Source organism: Oncorhynchus masou, chromosome 28 (genome assembly GCF_036934945.1).
Source record: "Oncorhynchus masou masou isolate Uvic2021 chromosome 28, UVic_Omas_1.1, whole genome shotgun sequence".
NCBI classification, from domain to species: Eukaryota; Metazoa; Chordata; class Actinopteri; order Salmoniformes; family Salmonidae; genus Oncorhynchus; species Oncorhynchus masou.
The window spans coordinates 20,147,381-20,165,886 of NC_088239.1; the positions used below are offsets into that span (position 1 = coordinate 20,147,381).

The window sequence follows — 18,506 nt, forward strand, 5'->3', positions numbered from 1 at the left end:
AACATATTATTTTCCCTAACTGCCTAATCCATAAGCCTAAATTAGCCTTTTTACAAGTGAGGACTTCTGGTACTCACAAGTATAGTAAAGCGTGTACACACACACACGGCCTCAAATGCTGAGCCTTTCAGCTTTTCTGATCCCTTTAAGTGAGAACCATTGAGTGACTTCTATACAGTTTGCTCTTGAAGAGCCCAGAAACACATTCTGTTCCACCTATAGATTACACAAAGCTGATTCATCAGACCACAGCTACCTCCAGTCAAATCCAGACATAAATGCAGATGAAACTGATCTGTGACACAATAATAATTAACTAAAAACTCATCAATCTCCGACAAGTTAAGTCTCTCACTGTTTTTTTAGCTTCTTCTTCAAACAACAACAGTCAACGACAATCATGCCACGGTTCACACATCTGGTCTTCAGACACGTACTGTAAGTCTGCTAGCCTAGGAAGCTGTCGCACCTGATGGATTCTGTTGTTTTGCCCTTAGCCGTGAACCGAAGCAAGAATCTCAGGCATGCCAGTCTGAAGATGTCACATAATTGTTAAGAATAGATGGTTAGGGACAGGTTATTCTTTATACCAGGCCTCGATATCTCTGCCTGAAAGGCTGCTGGAATGCAGGTGCTTTGCTGAATGCGGCGGCCATGTATCATTAACATAAATCAACTGAAACCGATTCTAAAGGGCGCTGAGCGCTAGAGTCCATGTCACCACAACGCCTGCAAAAACAAAACCTGTGCCTATTGTTTCCCTTTAAACCTTCATCTGCCGCATTGGACTGTAATATCAATAACTGCTGTTGACAGCAGACAGCCCAGTCTGGCAGCTTAAGTGTTGTGTAATTTGTAAGAGTGCAGAGCATGTCCGATGTACATGCCAGTATTTAACATCTCCACTAGGGCCCCCCAAAAGGGGTTGAAATGGTCAATGGGAAATGGATACAACTTATTGTATTGTCACTTGAATGACTGTCACTACAATATAAGCTATATCTGTTTTTGAGTAATATCTAAAATGTGGATGGAACACAGTACACTCTTAGACTAGGTTTCCAAATGGGTTCTTCGTCCCCATAGGACAGGGGTCACCAACAGGTTGATAGCAATTGATTGGTCGATCTCCAAGGCATTTCTAGTCGATCGCCAAAGATTTCAATAAAAAGCCCAACGATAAAGCCTTCCTATTTTTTTTTCTTATGCGGTAGGCACATCCGATTCAGCAGCCCTGCGTGGCGGGTAGGTGAAGTGTTCCCATTTTGAACCATTTCATGTGCCTGAAGGTACAACCTCTCCCTTCCTGGCGGGCCCAGAGAGCAATTCAAGTGCACTATAGGCCAGTGGGGCTCCTCAGTGAATTTAATCATATAAAACAACTGTGAAACATTAAAGTTATCCTTTTTAGATAAAACTATACTTAATATATACACATCATCAAATAATTGAGTAAAACATTTTGCAATGAAGGTCTACAGTAGCCTCAGCAGAACTCTGTAGCATAGCACCATGGTATATGCGGAGGACAACTAGCTTCTGTCCTCCTCTGCGTACATTGATTTCAATACAAATCCTAGGAGGCTCATGGTTCTCACCCCCTTCCATATACTTATACAGTAATTATGACAACTTCCGGAGGACGTCTTCCAACCTGTCAGAGCTCTTGCAGCATGAACTGACATGTTGTCCACCCAATCAAAGGATCAGAGAATTAATATAGTACTGAAAGTATAAGCTACAGCTAGCTAGCACTGCAGTGTATAAAATGTGGTGAGTAGTTGACTCAAAGAGAGAAAGAAAATAGTTTAACAGTTTTTGAACAAATTAGTTTGTTCCAAAATTAAGGAGAAGTGAGAGAGAGCTAGCTATATATACACTGCTCAAAAAAAATAAAGGGAACACTTAAACAACACAATGTAACTCCAAGTCAATCACACTTTGTGAAATCAAACTGTCCACTTAGGAAGCAACACTGATTGACAATACATTTCACATGCTGTTGTGCAAATGGAATAGACAACAGGTGGAAATTATAGGCAATTAGCAAGACACCCCCAATAAAGGAGGGGTTCTGCAAGTGGTGACCACAGACCACTTCTCAGTTCCTATGCTTCCTGGCTGATGTTTTGGTCACTTTTGAATACTGGCGGTGCTTTCACTCTATTGGTAGCATGAGACGGAGTCTACAACCCACACAAGTGGCTCAGGTAGTGCCGCTCATCCAGGATGGCACATCAATGTGAGCTGTGGCAAGAAGGTTTGCTGTGTCTGTCAGCGTAGTGTCAAGAGCATGGAGGCGCTACCAGGAGACAGGCCAGTACATCAGGAGACGTGGAGGAGGCCGTAGGAGGGCAACAACCCAGCAGCAGGACCGCTACCTCCGCCTTTGTGTGGAGGAGCAGGAGGAGCACAGCCAGAGCCCTGCAAAATAACCTCCAGCAGGCCACAAATGTGCATGTGTCTGTTCAAACGATCAGAAACAGACTCCATGAGAGTGGTATGAGGACCCAACGTCCACAGGTGGGGGTTGTGCTTACAGCCCAACACCATGCAGGACGTTTGGCATTTGCCAGAGAACACCAAGATTGGCAAATTCGCCACTGCGCCCTGTGCTCTTCACAGATGAAAGCAGGTTCACACTGAGCACATGTGAATGATGTGACAGAGTCTGGAGACGGCGTGGAGAACGTTCTGCTGCCTGCAACATCCTCCAGCATTACCGGTTTGGCGGTGGGTCAGTCATGGTGTGGGGTGGCATTTCTTTGGGGGGCCGCACAGCCCTCCATGTGCTCGCCAGAGGTAGCCTGACTGCCATTAGGTACCGAGATGAGATCCTCAAACCCCTTGTGAAACCATATGCTGGTGCGGTTGGCCCTGGGTTCCTCCTAATGCAAGACAATGCTAGACCTCATGTGGCTGGCGTGTGTCAGCAGTTCCTGCAAGAGGAAGGCATTGATGCTATGGACTGGCCCGCCCGTTCCCCAGACCTGAATCCAATTGAGCACATCTGGGACATCATGTCTCGCTCCATCCACCAACGCCATGTTGCACCACAGACTGTCCAGGAGTTGGTGGATGCTTTAGTCCAGGTCTGGGAGGAGATCCCTCAGGAAACCCTCCGCCACCTCATCAGAAGCATGCCCAGGCGTTGGGAGGTCATACAGGCACGTGGAGGCCACACACACTACTGAGCCTCATTTTGACTTGCTTTAACCTCTTGGAACTCCCCATCCCGGATCCGGGATCGTGACTAAAGCCTCAGGCTCATTAGCATAACGCAACGTTAACGATTTCTGAAAATCGCAAATAAAATGAAAATAATGCGTCTGCTCTCAAGCTTAGCCTTTTCTTAACAACACTGTCATCTCAGATTTTCAAAATATGCTTTTGAACCATAGAAATTGACTAATTTGTGTAAGAGTATGCAAAGCTAGCATAGCATTTTGAGTAGCATTTAGCACGCAACATTTTCACAAAAACCAGATAACCAAATAAATAAAATCATTTACCTTTGAAGAGCTTCTGATGTTTTCAATGAGGAGACTCTCAGTTACATACCAAATGCGTTCCGTTCCGTTTTCTACATTGCGTCTGGCTACCGAAACGAACCGAAAATTCAGTCACCTACAACGTAAAACTTTTTCCGGATTAACTACATAATATCGACCGAAACATGGCAAACGTTGTTTGGAATCAATCCTCAAGGTGTTTTTTCACATATCTCTTCATTGATATGCAGTTCGTGGAAGCTTGCTTTCCTCTCTGTATCCCATGGAAAAATACTGGCAGCTGTCTTTTGCGCACCAATTTCGGCGCAGGACACCGGGCGGACACCTGGTAAATGTGGTCTCTTATGGTCAATCTTCCAATGATCTGCCTACAAATACGTCACAATGCTGCAGACACCTTGGGGAAACGACAGAAAGGGCAGGCTCATTCCTCTCGCATTCACAGCCATATAAGGAGACAATGGAAAACAGAGCCTCAAAAATCCTGCTCATTTCCTGGATGCCGTCTCATCTTGGTTTTGCCTGAAGCTCACGCTCTAGGGCACGCACAGAAAATATCTTGGTAGTTCTGGACACGTCAGAGTGTTTTCTTTCGAAAGCTATCAATTATATGCATAGTCGAGCATCTTTTTGTGACAAAATATCTTGTTTAAAACGGGAACGTTTTTCATCCAAAAATGAAATAGCGCCCCCAGAGCATCAACAGGTTAAGGACATTACATCAAAGTTGGATCAGCCTGTAGTGTGGTTTTCCACTTTAATTTTGAGTGTGACTCCAAATCCAGACCTCCATGGGTTGATCAATTTGATTGATTGATAATTGATAATTTTTGTGTGATTTTGTTGTCAGCACATTCAACTATGTAAAGAAAAAAGTATTTAATAAGAATATTTCATTAATTCAGATCTAGGATGTGTTATTTTAGTGTTCCCTTTATTGTTTTAGCAGTGTATATTTTTTGTTTAATTTTCACTTTCAATTAGCTGGCGAATGCAGCTAGCTAGTTTACCCTACACTCGGTTCAAACAGAGAGGGATGATATTGTAGCTAGCTGGCTATGGCTATCCAACACTGGAACTCTTCCAAGGTAAGCTTTTCGTTTTATTCATTTATTGCCACCGGGCCCCGCCGATGTAACTGCTAAACTGCTTTCTCACTGTACTGCATGATTGTAGCAGGCTTACTAATGCATTGGTTCTAGTAGCTATGTTGACTATGACGTGACAACGATGTAGGCTGTGTGTAGCGGTTAGCGTCATGATATGAAGGTTTGGCTTGGAAATGCTTTTAGCCTGGCCACAGACAGCTGATGTGTTGTGTCCACTGCAGTCCACAAGCGAAGGAAAAAAATGAGAGGATAAAAGCGCGTAGATAGTTGTGAGAAATAATTATATGTATAACGAGAAACACTCGCTACACTCGCATTAACATCTGCTAACCATGTGTATGTGACAAATAAATTTAGATTTGATTTGATTTGATTTTGAAAAGTGATCAAGCTGTTTTTATGTGGCTGCTATGAAAGTGAAGTGTGTGATCAAGGGTGTATTCATTCCGCCAAATCTGCTGAAAAATATATCTTAAACAGAAGCAAATGGAATGAAACAGGGATAAACATAACTGAATTTGTCGAATAGAAACTCTAGTTTGCAACTGTTGGACTAATGTTGGACTAGATCAGCTAGATGCATGCAAGAGTGTGCAAGGCAGTATTGAATGTGTCACTGTCTGTCACCTTGATTACTCAAAATGTTCTCTACCTGTGCACCTATGTTGTACACTTTCATTCATAGGCTAGGTTGTGACGGGTATAGGGGAAATGTGAGTGTCATGCAGTTGCCTAAACCTATCTATGTTTCATTGAGCTGAGTGAATAGAATATGAATGACAGTCATCCAATATGCTGTAATAAAAATAAGACCATGTCCATAAAAAAAGTAATCCTCCCTCATCTTAAACGGCACCAACCGTCACTGCTATAGGCCTATCGCTGGCCAATCAGATGGCTCAGATTCCCGTGTCTGCAGTAACATATCAGGCGTAAAAGAAAGCTACAGCAAAGTTGATACTGTGAGATTTCAAAACTTTTAAAACCATGACTAGAGGGAGACTTGTCAACGAATACAGCAAAGATCTGCAGTTTTTATGAGTGAGTTTTTATAAGTTCTTACTCAGCACTGTCAACACACAAAATGTGCGTTCTCCCTACTTCCAGTCACGCTACAACTGCCATATGAGAACCCTTTTTGGTTCCAGGTAAAACTTTTTTTGAATTCAGGATAGAACTATTTTAGGTTCCATATAGAGCCCTATGTAGAAAGGGTTCTACATGGAACCCAAAATGGTTATATCTGGAACCCAAAAAAGTTTTTACCTGGAACCAGAAAGAGTTCTCATATGGCAGTCATCAAACAGTCAAAATGAAAGCCAAGATCTACCGCTCACATTTCTTTAAAACATGACTTAAAAAACATAAGCCTATGCAACACTAACCTATTAATAACATTACTGTAGCCATTGTTTTTGCAGTAGGCTATAGTCCCAATACATTATCACTGCATATTGGCTTTACTTTAATTGACCTTCCAATGCACTGTTGTTCAGACCATTTTTTTGAGGTAGGCTATATGATCACACCAGAACTAAACGGGTTCTACCTGGAACCAACCAAGGGTTCTTCAAAGGGTTCTCATATGGGGACAGCCGAAGAACCCTTTAATATTCTAGATAGCATCTTTTTTGTAGTTATCACAATGAATTCCCTGTTTCGGTTGTCTGACAGATTCAACTCAAGTCCCCCTCCCTTCATCCAGTATGAACGCATCTATCAAACTCTTCCGGATCTCTTCTCTACCTTTGCCAAAGATTTTGATGGAACCATTAAGTCTTCCAGAGAGCTGAGAGCCCCTTGAAGGCAAGGGGATGGAGGAAAAATAAGTTTGATTAAGGACAAAGCAGACGGCCATGCTCGGTTTGCTCCATCGGGGCTGGGAGTAAACCAGCCGCGGCCTCAGATCTCCCCTCTCACAGCTCCCCTGAACCCCAACTGAGCCTTCCAGCACGGGGAAAGATTAGCACCTGCAGTACCGAGGATTGTACGTATTCTCCTCCCCCCCACACCCCACACCTGTCGGAATATAAATGCCCTGACGGATGAGTCCAAAGAGGCCAAGAGAGAAATGCGGTACAGGTATCTGTAAAATCCATGTGTCAATTTGTTTTTATTGGCTGAACAATGGCAGAGAGAGTTTAAATCTCCATCTAACTGTAACAAAGTAGCCCAACAGTGAAATATTTGTTAATGGATCTCGTATAGGGCCATGTGGATGGATTTCTGAAGGTATTCCGAGACCTCACACTCAAAAGTGTCAAAGGAGAATTTGGACGTCCATGTCAATGACTGTGTAAGTATGGAAAAAGAATCCTTAATAATTCTGACCCCCCCCCCCCCCCCTCCCCTCCATTATCGGGTCTTAACAAGAGGACCCATAATGTAAAGCTATCATTTATAGTATAAACTGCCAGAGGAAGATGTCCAACAGGTATCATCACCATCTATTCTTGGGATCTGGGCAGAGTCAGGATCTGTTGTTTGTCTGTAAACCAATGACTGGAGCCAATGATCTCAAACAGGCACCAGGAACTAACTCAAAATAGACTAGAGAAGGGAAGGGCTTCAAAATGGGGCCTATTTTCACAGGTAAGGTAAGAGCAGACGGACGTGGGAAAGATATGGCCTGTGCAGAGTAAGGATTGGTTGTTTGTCTATAAACCAATGACTTGGGCCAAAGATCCTGCCGAGCCCTGAAAAAAGATTCCAGAAGGAAATACCATCGAAAAGGAGCCCATTTTCCCAGGTAAGGTTAAATAGTCGTTTTTATTTTAGCCAACCAATTTGTGGCTTTGTATTAGTTACCATAATACATGGCATGGGGCTAAAGCTACCATTCATAACAGTTTGTCAACTAATTTACTGGCCCTCTTTACATCAATTATCTTATAAACTGCTACCAGACAAGGTGGTTGGGCACTAGCTAACAGTGACAATGCCTGCATAGGGTATTCTATGAGGCAGCACTTATTTAGATCATAGAGCATGGAGCATTTACAGTAACACCCTGAGGTGTCTAAATAATGGCTTTCCTCATGTCTCAGAACATAAACACGGCCCTCATTTCCAAATGACTGAACTAATCCCTAATCCCCATTAAGTTACATTTCCTGTGTTTACTAATTTAGCATTAGCGATAAACAGTCAAACGTATGAATATGGTCCCAGATTGTATCAGCGTAAACCAGTGATTTGCATCAACACAGTGTTTGATTAGTACATGTAGCTAACCAATGATGTATGAATTTAAGTATGGGATAGATCGTTGACCAGTATCATACAAACAAAAGACTATGGGACCTGGACATGTCAATCAAAAACTCAACCTGGTTTCTAGGAACAAATTAAATTTTATGCAGTAGTTCAAATATTCTTTCATACAGTGGTTAACAGCGTATGAAATAGGGCTCTATGCACATATGTGCTATGTACAGATGTAGGATCTTAATTTGATCCCCCGGTTGAAGGAGAACCTTCCTGCAATATATGTAATATTTGCTGTGCATTTGCGGTTTAAAAAGGCTTCTAAAGTTTGTCACTTCCACAAATGTATGACTTGAATTTCCTTCACGAAAAATGAATTAACCCCTACAAAATGTCTATTTATAATCCACATAATAATTCACATTTCCTGTTGCTGCAGGATTATTTTCCTGATGTAGCAAACTGGCTCAAATTAAGATCCTACATATGTATGCGCCTTATGTACTGTAACTATGATTTCAAAATCTGAATCCTATAACAAACTTGTACATCCAATTAATGAGTTTCATATTATACACGTGCCGAACTTACAGTACAATTGACATTGAGAATACAATGCTTGAAAAAAATCCATCAATGACCTAATGACTCTGAAAATCCTTTTTGGTTGAGACGTGACCAAACACTTTCCTGTATCCGAGCATCAAGAACGTCTGTTCTGCTTCATTTCACTTGTGTACTGTCTCGGGGTCAGCGATCAGTCATCCGATCCTTATCATGAGTTTAGAGGGATGATTAAATGTTTTACCAGAATATGTTGCAGACATTAGACCTAGACTGCTGCTGCACCTACAACCAACACATGAAGGGTTTCATTCCAAAATGCTATATATCCAGTTTCATAAACGTTGGTAAATTAGCTTTTATTGTTTAAAGAAATTATGAAAAAGATCTGTGTTTTTTTAACTATCTTATTATGGCATGTTCAATGACAGACGTATTTGTTTAAAATCTATCACTTGATGGTTTAATTCCAGAGACACAAATAATCAACCTTTTTTTTTTGCAAAATGCTGTATATCTGCCTCTCAGAGAAATAAGTAGCACTGCTAGGTTTTACAGTCAAATGTAACAAATAACTACATTTTTTATAAAGGACTGTACGAATTATACATTTGTGACATCAATATAAATAAGATAATAACATAATAATAATTCAATACAGTAATATGAGATCTGTATGTAAAACATTAACATTTTACATTTAAGTAATTTAGCAGATGCTCTTATCCAGAGCGACTTACAGTTAGTGCAATCCACCTTAAGATAGCTTTGTGAAACTACCACATCACAGTCAAATATACAGGATATGAACATTCCAATCCAGCTAAACAATGGATATATAGTGTTTTGCAAAAAAAACACATTCATAAAATCGACAAAATAAAACATCTGAGAACAGTAATATTTTACACACACATGAAGGTACCCATTGGCAATCATTTCTGATGAAATAACACAAATGTGAAAAATTGGTGGATATAGAGTTTTGGAAATAAACTCTTCACATATTTAAGCACTCAATAAATTCAGCCACGGTGAACTACAGACAAGTTATGACAGAAAACAACCCCACACTTGTCTTGCGTCAAGATAAACTTTGAGTAAGCCAACTTCATTCTTCTCAACTGAACCAGAAAGACTTCCTCTGCTGTGAATGGAAGGTGAGAAAATACAGACTAAGAAACTGCTCTTGACTTTTTGTGCGGTTTGTAAAAATGTAGACTGAATGTTACCCTGTCTCGCAACCTATATTACAACAAGGAAAGAATTGTCATACTTATGAGAACCACATTCACACTCATACAATTAATGTTTAAAGCTAGAACTGTCAGGTCCATAAGTTTGTGGTATATTTAAACAGTATAACTTGATGGATAATATCTGAAAAAATGAAAATAATCCTTCTACTGCATTAGCAGTTAGAGTACAGAAATAACATAAAACCACAAAGTGACCTCCACTGTTAATAGTATGTCCTCTATGGCCTAGACCATAGAGGACTGGAATAGGTGTCGGTACTATTTATATTTAGGGACAGGATCTCCACAATACTTTTGAGATAATATTCTATAAAAGGAACAGGAGCTCAAGCAGTAGAACATGTGAGGTGTGCCGATACACAGCTCCGGTGAGCTCCTGCCCAAGTCAAGCATTGGCCGAGACAAAGGCAGCAGGCCACAACACCAAGCATAGCTAACAGAACACTGTTTGGAAAAGCTACTTCAAGCCTTTCAGAATTTATTTGGGGTGTGCATACTCTTTATGATTCCTTCTAAATCAAAGTTAATCAAATTGTTGTATTTATTGTGTTTATTACAAATACATTTGTGAAAGTACAAAGTGAATGCAAACCAGGCCTAAACCCCCCATATACCTATGTAACATGTTATGTTAAATATTATTATCGAGGTCGACCGAGACTGATGATGACTACGGTACTGTCTGGGGACAGACAGGACAGGTGCAGACGCTGAGGACATGGACAGGATGTCTCACAACTGGAGAAACTCCCACAGTGCCTACCAAGACAGAAGAAGGGTGTGGCCCCCCCCCCCCCCAGTCCAGCCTGTCTCCTCACAAAGGCGCCGGGAGAATAAACACTATCATTTCTCTTTCACGTCCTGACACATTTTTCCTCTCTATCGGTGTGATCTGAACAGCTTGTTACTATTTCATCACATTGACCTTCGTGTGTGTGTGTGTACACGCGCGCTTGAGTGTGTGCGTGTGCCTCTGTCCTCCCTGCCAACAGCCATGCTATTTACTGTATCTACATGCATCAGATTCATCATCACGAAGGTTGGGAAACTGAGCGTTGGCCATCAGTGTTATGCATGTCATGTTATCACAACGAAACAAAATGAATAGTGGCTGCAAGGACACAGATCAAGGATACAACGCCACCAAAAGTGATGGAAAACATAACTCATTTATGAAATGTGAAAAGTTAAAAGCGTCGATGCCAACTCCTCTTATATAGATACAGTTGAAGTCAGAAGTTTATATACATCTTGGCCAAATATATTTAAACTCAGTTTTTCACAATTCCTGACATTTAATCCCAGTACAAATTCCCTGTTTTAACTTTATTTTAAGAATGTGAAATGTCAGAATAGGGGAGAGAGAATGATTTATTTCAGCTTTTCTGTCTTTCATCACATTACCAATGGGTCAGAAGTTTACATAAACTCAATTAGTATTTGGTAGCATTGCCTTTAAATTGTTTAACTTGGGTCAATTGTTTTGGGTAGCCTTCCACAAGCTTCATACAATAAGGGGTGAATTTTGGCCCATTCCTCCTGACAGAGCTGGTGTAACTGAGTCAGGTGTCTAGGCCTCCTTGCTCACACATGCACACACAGTTCTGCCCACACATTTTCTATAGGTTTGAGGTCAGGGCTTTGTGATAACCACCCCAAAACCTTGACTTTGTTGACCAAAAGCCATTTTGCTACAACTTTGGAAGTATGCTTGGGGTCATTGTCCATTTGGAAGACCCATTTGCGACCAAGCAAAGACCACTTCCTGACTGATGTCTTGAGATGTTGCTTCAAAATATCCACATCATTTTCCTACCTCATGATACCATCTATTTTTTGAAGTGCATCAGTCCCTCCTGCAGCAAAGCACCCCCACAACATGATGCTGCCACCCCCGTGCTTCACGGTTGGGATGGTGTTCTTCAGCTTGCAAGCCTCCGCCTTTATCCTCCAAACATAATGATGGTCATTATGTCCAAACAGTTATATTTTTGTTTCATCAAACCAGAGGACATTTCTCCAAAAAGTATGATCTTCGTCCCCATGTGCAGTTGCAAACCGTAGTCTGGCTTTTTACTTCCTTGCTGAGCGGTCTTTCAAGTTATGTTGATATAGGACTTGTTTTACTATGGATATAGATACTTGTGTACCTGTTTCCTCCAGCATCTTCACAAGGTCCTTTGCTGTTGTTCTGGGATTGATTTGCACTTTTCGCACCAAAGTACATTCCTCTCTAGGAGACAGAATGTGTCTCCTTCCTGAGCGATATGACGGCTGCGTGGTCTCATGGTGTTTATACTTGCATACTGTTGTTTATACAGATGAACGTGTTACCTTCAGGCATTTGGAAATTGCTCCCAAGGATGAACCAGACTTGTGGAGGTCTACAATTGTTGTACTGAGGTCTTGGCTGATTTCTTTTTTGATTTTCCCATGATGTCAAGCAAAGAGGCACTGAGTTTGAAGGTAGGCCTTGAAATACATCCACAGGTACACCTCCAATTGACTCAAATGATGTCAATTAGCCTATCAGAAGCTTCTAAGGCCATGACATCATTTTTTTGTAATTTTCCAAGCTGTTTTAAGGCACAGTCAAATTAGTGACCCAATGGAATTGTGATACAGTGAATTGTAGGTGAAATAATCTGTCTCTAAACAATTGTTGGCAAAATGACTTGTGTCATGCACAAAGTAGATGTCCTAACAAAACTATAGTTTGTTAACAATACATTTGTGTGGTTGAAAAGCAGTTGAAAAACGTGGTTGAAAAACGAGTTTTAATGACTCCAACCTTAGTGTATGTAAACTTCCGATTTTAACTGTAAGTAGGTTGTCGGGGCCTCCACAAGTTAGCCTGGTCCAGTTTAGCATAACAACAACCATAGAAGTTGTCTAAACAGCACAAACAGTTCTGGGACCAGGTTATCCACAGGTGTCATCGTCTTGTACCTTGTGAACCCCTCCAGATCCACAAACCAAACAGTGACATGTTACTACTGGACCCCCTTCCTCATAACAGCCTATAAGCTCCTTGTGAACGCTAAATAACTGTAACTGGATTAGGCTGGCTGGTTGGGCAAGGGTTGCCCCCACTGGTCCTCCTGTTGCCGGGTGGGGGGTGTTGATTCTTGCCTGACCCTCCAAAAGAGATGAACCCCAGCCAAGTCAGCAGGTATGAGATATACCTGGTGTAAAACGAGAAGACAAGCAGGTGTGTGTATGTATGTGTGTCATGCTTGAATATGTGTGTGTGTGTGTGTGTGTGTGTGTGTGTGTGTGTCATGCTTGAATATATGTGTGTGTCATGCTTGGACACCCGTATTTTTTTCAGGTTAACCTGCTCTTGTACCACCCCCCTCCACACCCACATTCATCCATGTTAATCATTGTTTCCTGGTTCATGTAGAGAGCAGCAGAGCACATTATGTTATGTCTGTGTGCTAAAATGAAGTGCTAATGGATTTGACGGGGACCAAGAGAGAGAGAGAGAGAGAGAGAGAGAGAGAGAGAGAGAGAGAGAGAGAGAGAGAGAGTGCAAGCTGTGTTTGAAGCAACCAGTTTGTTTGCCCTCTCAGCTGCCTTTTGTATGAGGCATTTCGTTTGTCTTTGTTGAAGATAAAAACAATACAACTCGTCAGTGTCCTCCGCAGACACGCAACACTGGGAACATCTGTGTGTAGGCCACAATAACTGGGGGAAATCAGTTGTGTGTTTAAAGAAAAAAACTGGAACACAATGCAATAGCCTCACGTCAAAGAATAGGTAACCATCCAGGCACAATGCAATTTCCTATGTTCGCAATGGAAATGGTTTGCTTCCTGGTTTGCGTAAGGTTTGTTGTCATATCACCCATTTTATTCATTGGGTCTCCACTGTGCGCGGTGTAAGTTAGTACTTAAACATTTTCCTGTCTTTCCGATTCAGTGTAAGAAATCTTTGATTTAAAGTTGTCTAGCTTTAAAGCATGAGCCTAAAGTCAACATACCGAGAGCAAAACACAAATCAAAAGAAAAGGAAAACAAATAGTCTTAACAGTGAGCACCGTTTGGCCCCCAGGGCATGTACACACAAGAGTTCGGGCACGGAGAGCAAGTTGCAAATGCATCTACTTGATCTCTAATTTAATCCCGATGAAGGTGGTGAAAGGGTGTCTGTGTAGCTTGGCGGGGCGGAAGGGCACCACGAGCAAAGACGATGATGATGATGCACCACCAGAGAACGCAGAGAGAGAGAGAGAGGGAGAGAAAGAGAGAGAGAGAGAGAGAGAGAGAGAGAGAGAGAGAGAGAGAGAGAGAGAGAGAGAGAGAGAGAGAGAGAGAGCTGGAAGGGATGGATCAGCGCCATGGGGTAATCCCCATATCAGCGGCACCTCATGAGCTCATGAGCAAGCGCCGCGACGCCCCTCTCATCACCCTTCAACCCCCTTATGGCTGACACCCAACACTAACAGGGCAAACAGGGGTTGCACAGGGATGAGTCTGTACGCTAACTCACATGTGGGTGGTAGGGTGGTGTAGCTTCGATGTGTCAATTACTTACCTTAGAGACCTGCCTCAGTGTGTATTGATAGGTATGAATGAATGGTACTATTTTACCAACAGAAAAAAGAGCCATACGGTACAAGGCATGAACATATTGGAGCTAGTTGGATGAAGAAGACACCTGCCTAAATAAATTCACACTTTCAATCTAAGAAATGGACAGCAAAAATGATATTGACAATGATACATACAGAGGCAGTGGTAAGGGGCCTCCACTGTCCTCAATGACCTGTCAAGGCTAAAGGACAAAGTGGTGAGGAGGAATGTAAAGGATGCTGCTGTGAGAGACGTCCTTATAGACAGCCACTCACCTGGAACTGCCATTCGTCCAAGAGAGGACACTTAGACGTCTGCCTCGAGGCTTGCAATGGAAAGTTTGGTGCATAAGAAGGGAATATTCATTTGCAAAATAATTTCATTGGAAATGTCTCTGTCGTTCGAACACTAGAATGTCCTAATCCCTCAACAGGCAATTAGCGAATAACAAGATCATCATCATCATCATTAATCATGTCTTGGCATTAAAGCTGATAATGGTCTCCAAGTTCTCAGTGACGCACATATAAAAATAGTTTACAGCTATTTTATCACAACATCAGTGCCCTCCACAGGTATCATAGCACTGCCATATCTCAGAGATCTTCAGCATCTAAACATGATAGGTAGTGACATCAGCCGTTGGCATCATGAATCATGCGAGTCAGAGAAAACCATGTGATTTGAGTGTAGTAGGGTCAGGTGATTGTTGCCGCTGCGTTGTGAGTGACACAACTCTAAACAAATGCAAGTGCCAGGAAATGGATGTCAGGGACGCATAAGCAAAAGTGGAGCCAAAAGTTGAAAACCAACCACTGTGAAATCCTATAGCATCCAACCTGATGGTGCCTGTGAAAAACTGTGTGACGTTCCCATAGAGCCCCACAGTGGAGGTGTCATAATACCCATGAAACCTAGCGGTCACAGGGAAATGGTTCCAATCATTTTTACACCATTCATTTTTTCGATAGGGGATTTTAGAAACACGTCAAATAAAAGCTGTATTTCATGTAGGCTTACCCTGGCGCAACGTTTTAATAACCGTGTATATCTCTCTTGGACAAGCTGACTTTTATCAATATACTCAGCTCTATTTTCTCTCAAAAATGGTAATTAGCGTCAAAGTAGACACCATGCAAAACTACAAATCCCTGCAAGCTCCTGCACGTATTCTCTAGCTGACACCTTGCCAACAAGTATTGTGTCAATTTAAAACTTGCACAAGACAGTTCACAGAAGTGTCAATTTAAAAATGTATTCATTGCTACATTTAGCCAACATTAGATGGTAAGAATGTCTGGATTAACTTTTGCCTCGATTCGGTAATCTCGTCCAGATCCGCATGGCATTTCTAGCTCTTTATGATATCCACATTAGCAGCTAATTAGCATTTCATTTTGGGGGGGTAAATACAGGCAAATATATTGATAAAAGTCACCTTGTCCTAGAGAGATTTACACAGTTATCAAAACGTCACGCCAAGGTAAGCCTACACGAAACCCAGACCTCATTTTAAGTGTTTCTTAAACACCCTATGGAAAAAATGAAGGGTGTAAAAATGATTGGAACCATTTCTCTGTTTGACTGCTAGGTTTTATGGGTATTATGACTCATACTCATCACTGCGGGTAATTGTCTTGTCACTCTTGCTGCGGGTGATTCTCTGATCCACCTCTACACAGACGATACCATCCTGTATACATCTGGCTCTTCTTTGGACACTGTATTAACAAATGAGCTTCAATGCCATACTTCACTCCATCCGTGGCCTCCAACTACTCTTAAATGCTAGTAAAATGAAATGCATGCTTTTCAACCGATCGCTGCCCGCACCAGCCCGCCTGACTAGCATCACTACTCTGGACGGTTCTGACTTAGAATATGTGAACAACTACAAATACCTAGGTGTCTGGCTAGACTGTAAACTCTCCTTCCAGACTCATATTAAACATCTCTAATCCAAAATTAAATCTAGAATCGGATTCCTATTTCGCAACAAAGCCTCCTTCACTCATGCTGCCAAACATACCCTCGTAAAACTGACCATCCTACCGATCCTCGACTTTGGCAATGTCATTTACAAAATAGCCTCCAACACTCTACTCAGCAAACTGGATGCAGTCTATCAAAGTGCCATCCGTTTTGTCATCAAAGCCCCATATACCACCCACCACTGCGACCTGTAGGCTCTTGTCGGCTGGCCCTCGCTACATATTCGTCGCCAGACCCACTGTTTCCAGGTCATCTATAAGTCTTTGCTAGGTAAAGCGAATTGCAGAAATCACAGAAGTTGGAGACTTATATCTCCCTCACTAACTTTAAGCATCAGCTATCTGAGCAGCTTACCGATCGCTGCAGCTGTACACAGCCCATCTGTAAATAGCCCATCCAATCTACCTACCTCATCCCCATATTGTTTTTATTTACTTTTTTGCACACCAGTATTTCTACTTGCACATTATCATCTGCACATCTATCACTCCAGTGTTCATTTGCTAAATTGTAATTACTTCACTACTATGGCCTATTTATTGCCTTACCTCCTCACGCTATTTGCACACACTGTATATACACTTTTTCTATTGGGTTATTGACTGTACGTTTGTTTATTCCATGTTTAACTATGTTTTGTTTTTTGTGTCATACTGCTTTGCTTTATCTTGGTCAGGTCGCAGTTGTAAATGAGAACTTGTTCTCAACTGGCCTATTTGGTTAAATAAAGGTTACATTTAAAAAAAAAATATATATATATATATAAAAAGAAAATACTTCTAATTCCTAAAGAAAATTTACTTTTTACTTACATAAGGGACTCACTAAACACAAATGCTTTGTTTGTAAATGATGTATGCGTGTTGGATTACGCCCCTGGCTATCTGTAAATGAAAAATGTCATAAAAATTGTTCTTTCTGGTTTGCTTAATATAAGACATTTGAAATTATTTATACTTTTACTTTTGATACTTAAGCATATTTTAGCAATTACATTTAGTTTTGATACTTAAGTATATATAAAACCAAATAGTTTTAGACTTTTACTCAGGTAGTATTTTACTGAGTGACTTACACTTTTACTTGAATGATTTTCTATTAAGGTATCTTTACTTTTACTCAAGTATGACAATTGAGTACTTTTTCCACAACTGTCTATATGCCATAACTGTGTCAATCTAGAAATTATATGAATAGGCTTGGGGTGAATGTCATCTGTTTTAACATAGGTAGCCTATGTTATGCAGTCGTGTCACTTCCTATAGGAAATATATCCCGTTGGTGATTGCCGTAAACATTGTTTTATTCAATTATATTCTTATATTCTAAACCCCATACATCAGAATAAGGGTAATCTTACCACACTCTCATCATTTCATAAAATGTTGATAAACTTTATTTTATTAGCATATAAAGAACTTTTTGAGACTTCATCCCATACTGCCTTAATGAAAGTAACTGGTGTTTCAGATCGAAAGATGAATAGAAAGAAAAAATACAGTATTTGTGAAGTTGAGTATATGGTTCAATAGAGTACCACTGTATTTTAAAATAAATAAAAAAACAACTTTATTAAACTAGGCAAATCAGTTAATTAAGAACTAATTCTTATTTACAATGATGGCAAGTAGGCAAAAATATAAGTAGTAGAGTAAAGTACAGATACCCAAAAAACTACTTAAGTAGTACTTTAAAGTATTTTTACTTAAGTACTTTACACCACTGCACATAGAAGCAAAAAATACAAAATTTAAAAGTGTACTTTTCTTGCAACAACTGAATTACTTTTGTAAGTTACTCTTCTGTTCGTTGATGCTTTTTAGAAAAAGGGTCCTGAATCAGATGGAATCTCTGTCTGTACACTGGAGAAGTATAAAATGTCTGTTTTCAGATCGGATGATAACTTCCCAGATCTAAAGTTAAGATAAAACCCAGTCCTGGCATTCGACAGGCATGTGACATGGAGGACAATTCTCCCAAATATGTAAACTGAAGAAGTCCTCTGGTGTCCAATGAAAAAGAGTGCCTCGTCTCCCCCTGCAATTGCATAATGCAAATACTGACATGCTCTGGTAGCTATAGATTAATTAGCACCACTGTCTTGTATCTGAGATTGTCGAACTTGGACACTAAAGCAGAGACTGGCTCCGTTCCAGAGGCACACCAAGCCAACCTGAAAATAGTGCCGAAACAGTCCCTCCGATTCTTTTGAAATCAAAAACCCCGATAAACCTGATGGATATAATGCCCGCAAGTCCATACAGGAGCACAATAGCAAATTAAGAA

General features: G+C 41.0%; 1 protein-coding gene across 1 annotated transcript in view; it reads left to right on the plus strand.

Moving 5' to 3' along the window:
• Positions 1-7,123: 7,123 nt before the first annotated feature.
• mak (male germ cell-associated kinase) overlaps positions 7,124-18,506 on the plus strand; it is a 43,023-nt gene continuing 31,640 nt past the window's right edge. Inside the window, exon 1 of the mRNA XM_064941513.1 lies at positions 7,124-7,370. The gene's annotated coding sequence lies outside the window, so the exon portion shown is untranslated. The remainder of the gene's footprint in view (positions 7,371-18,506) is intronic.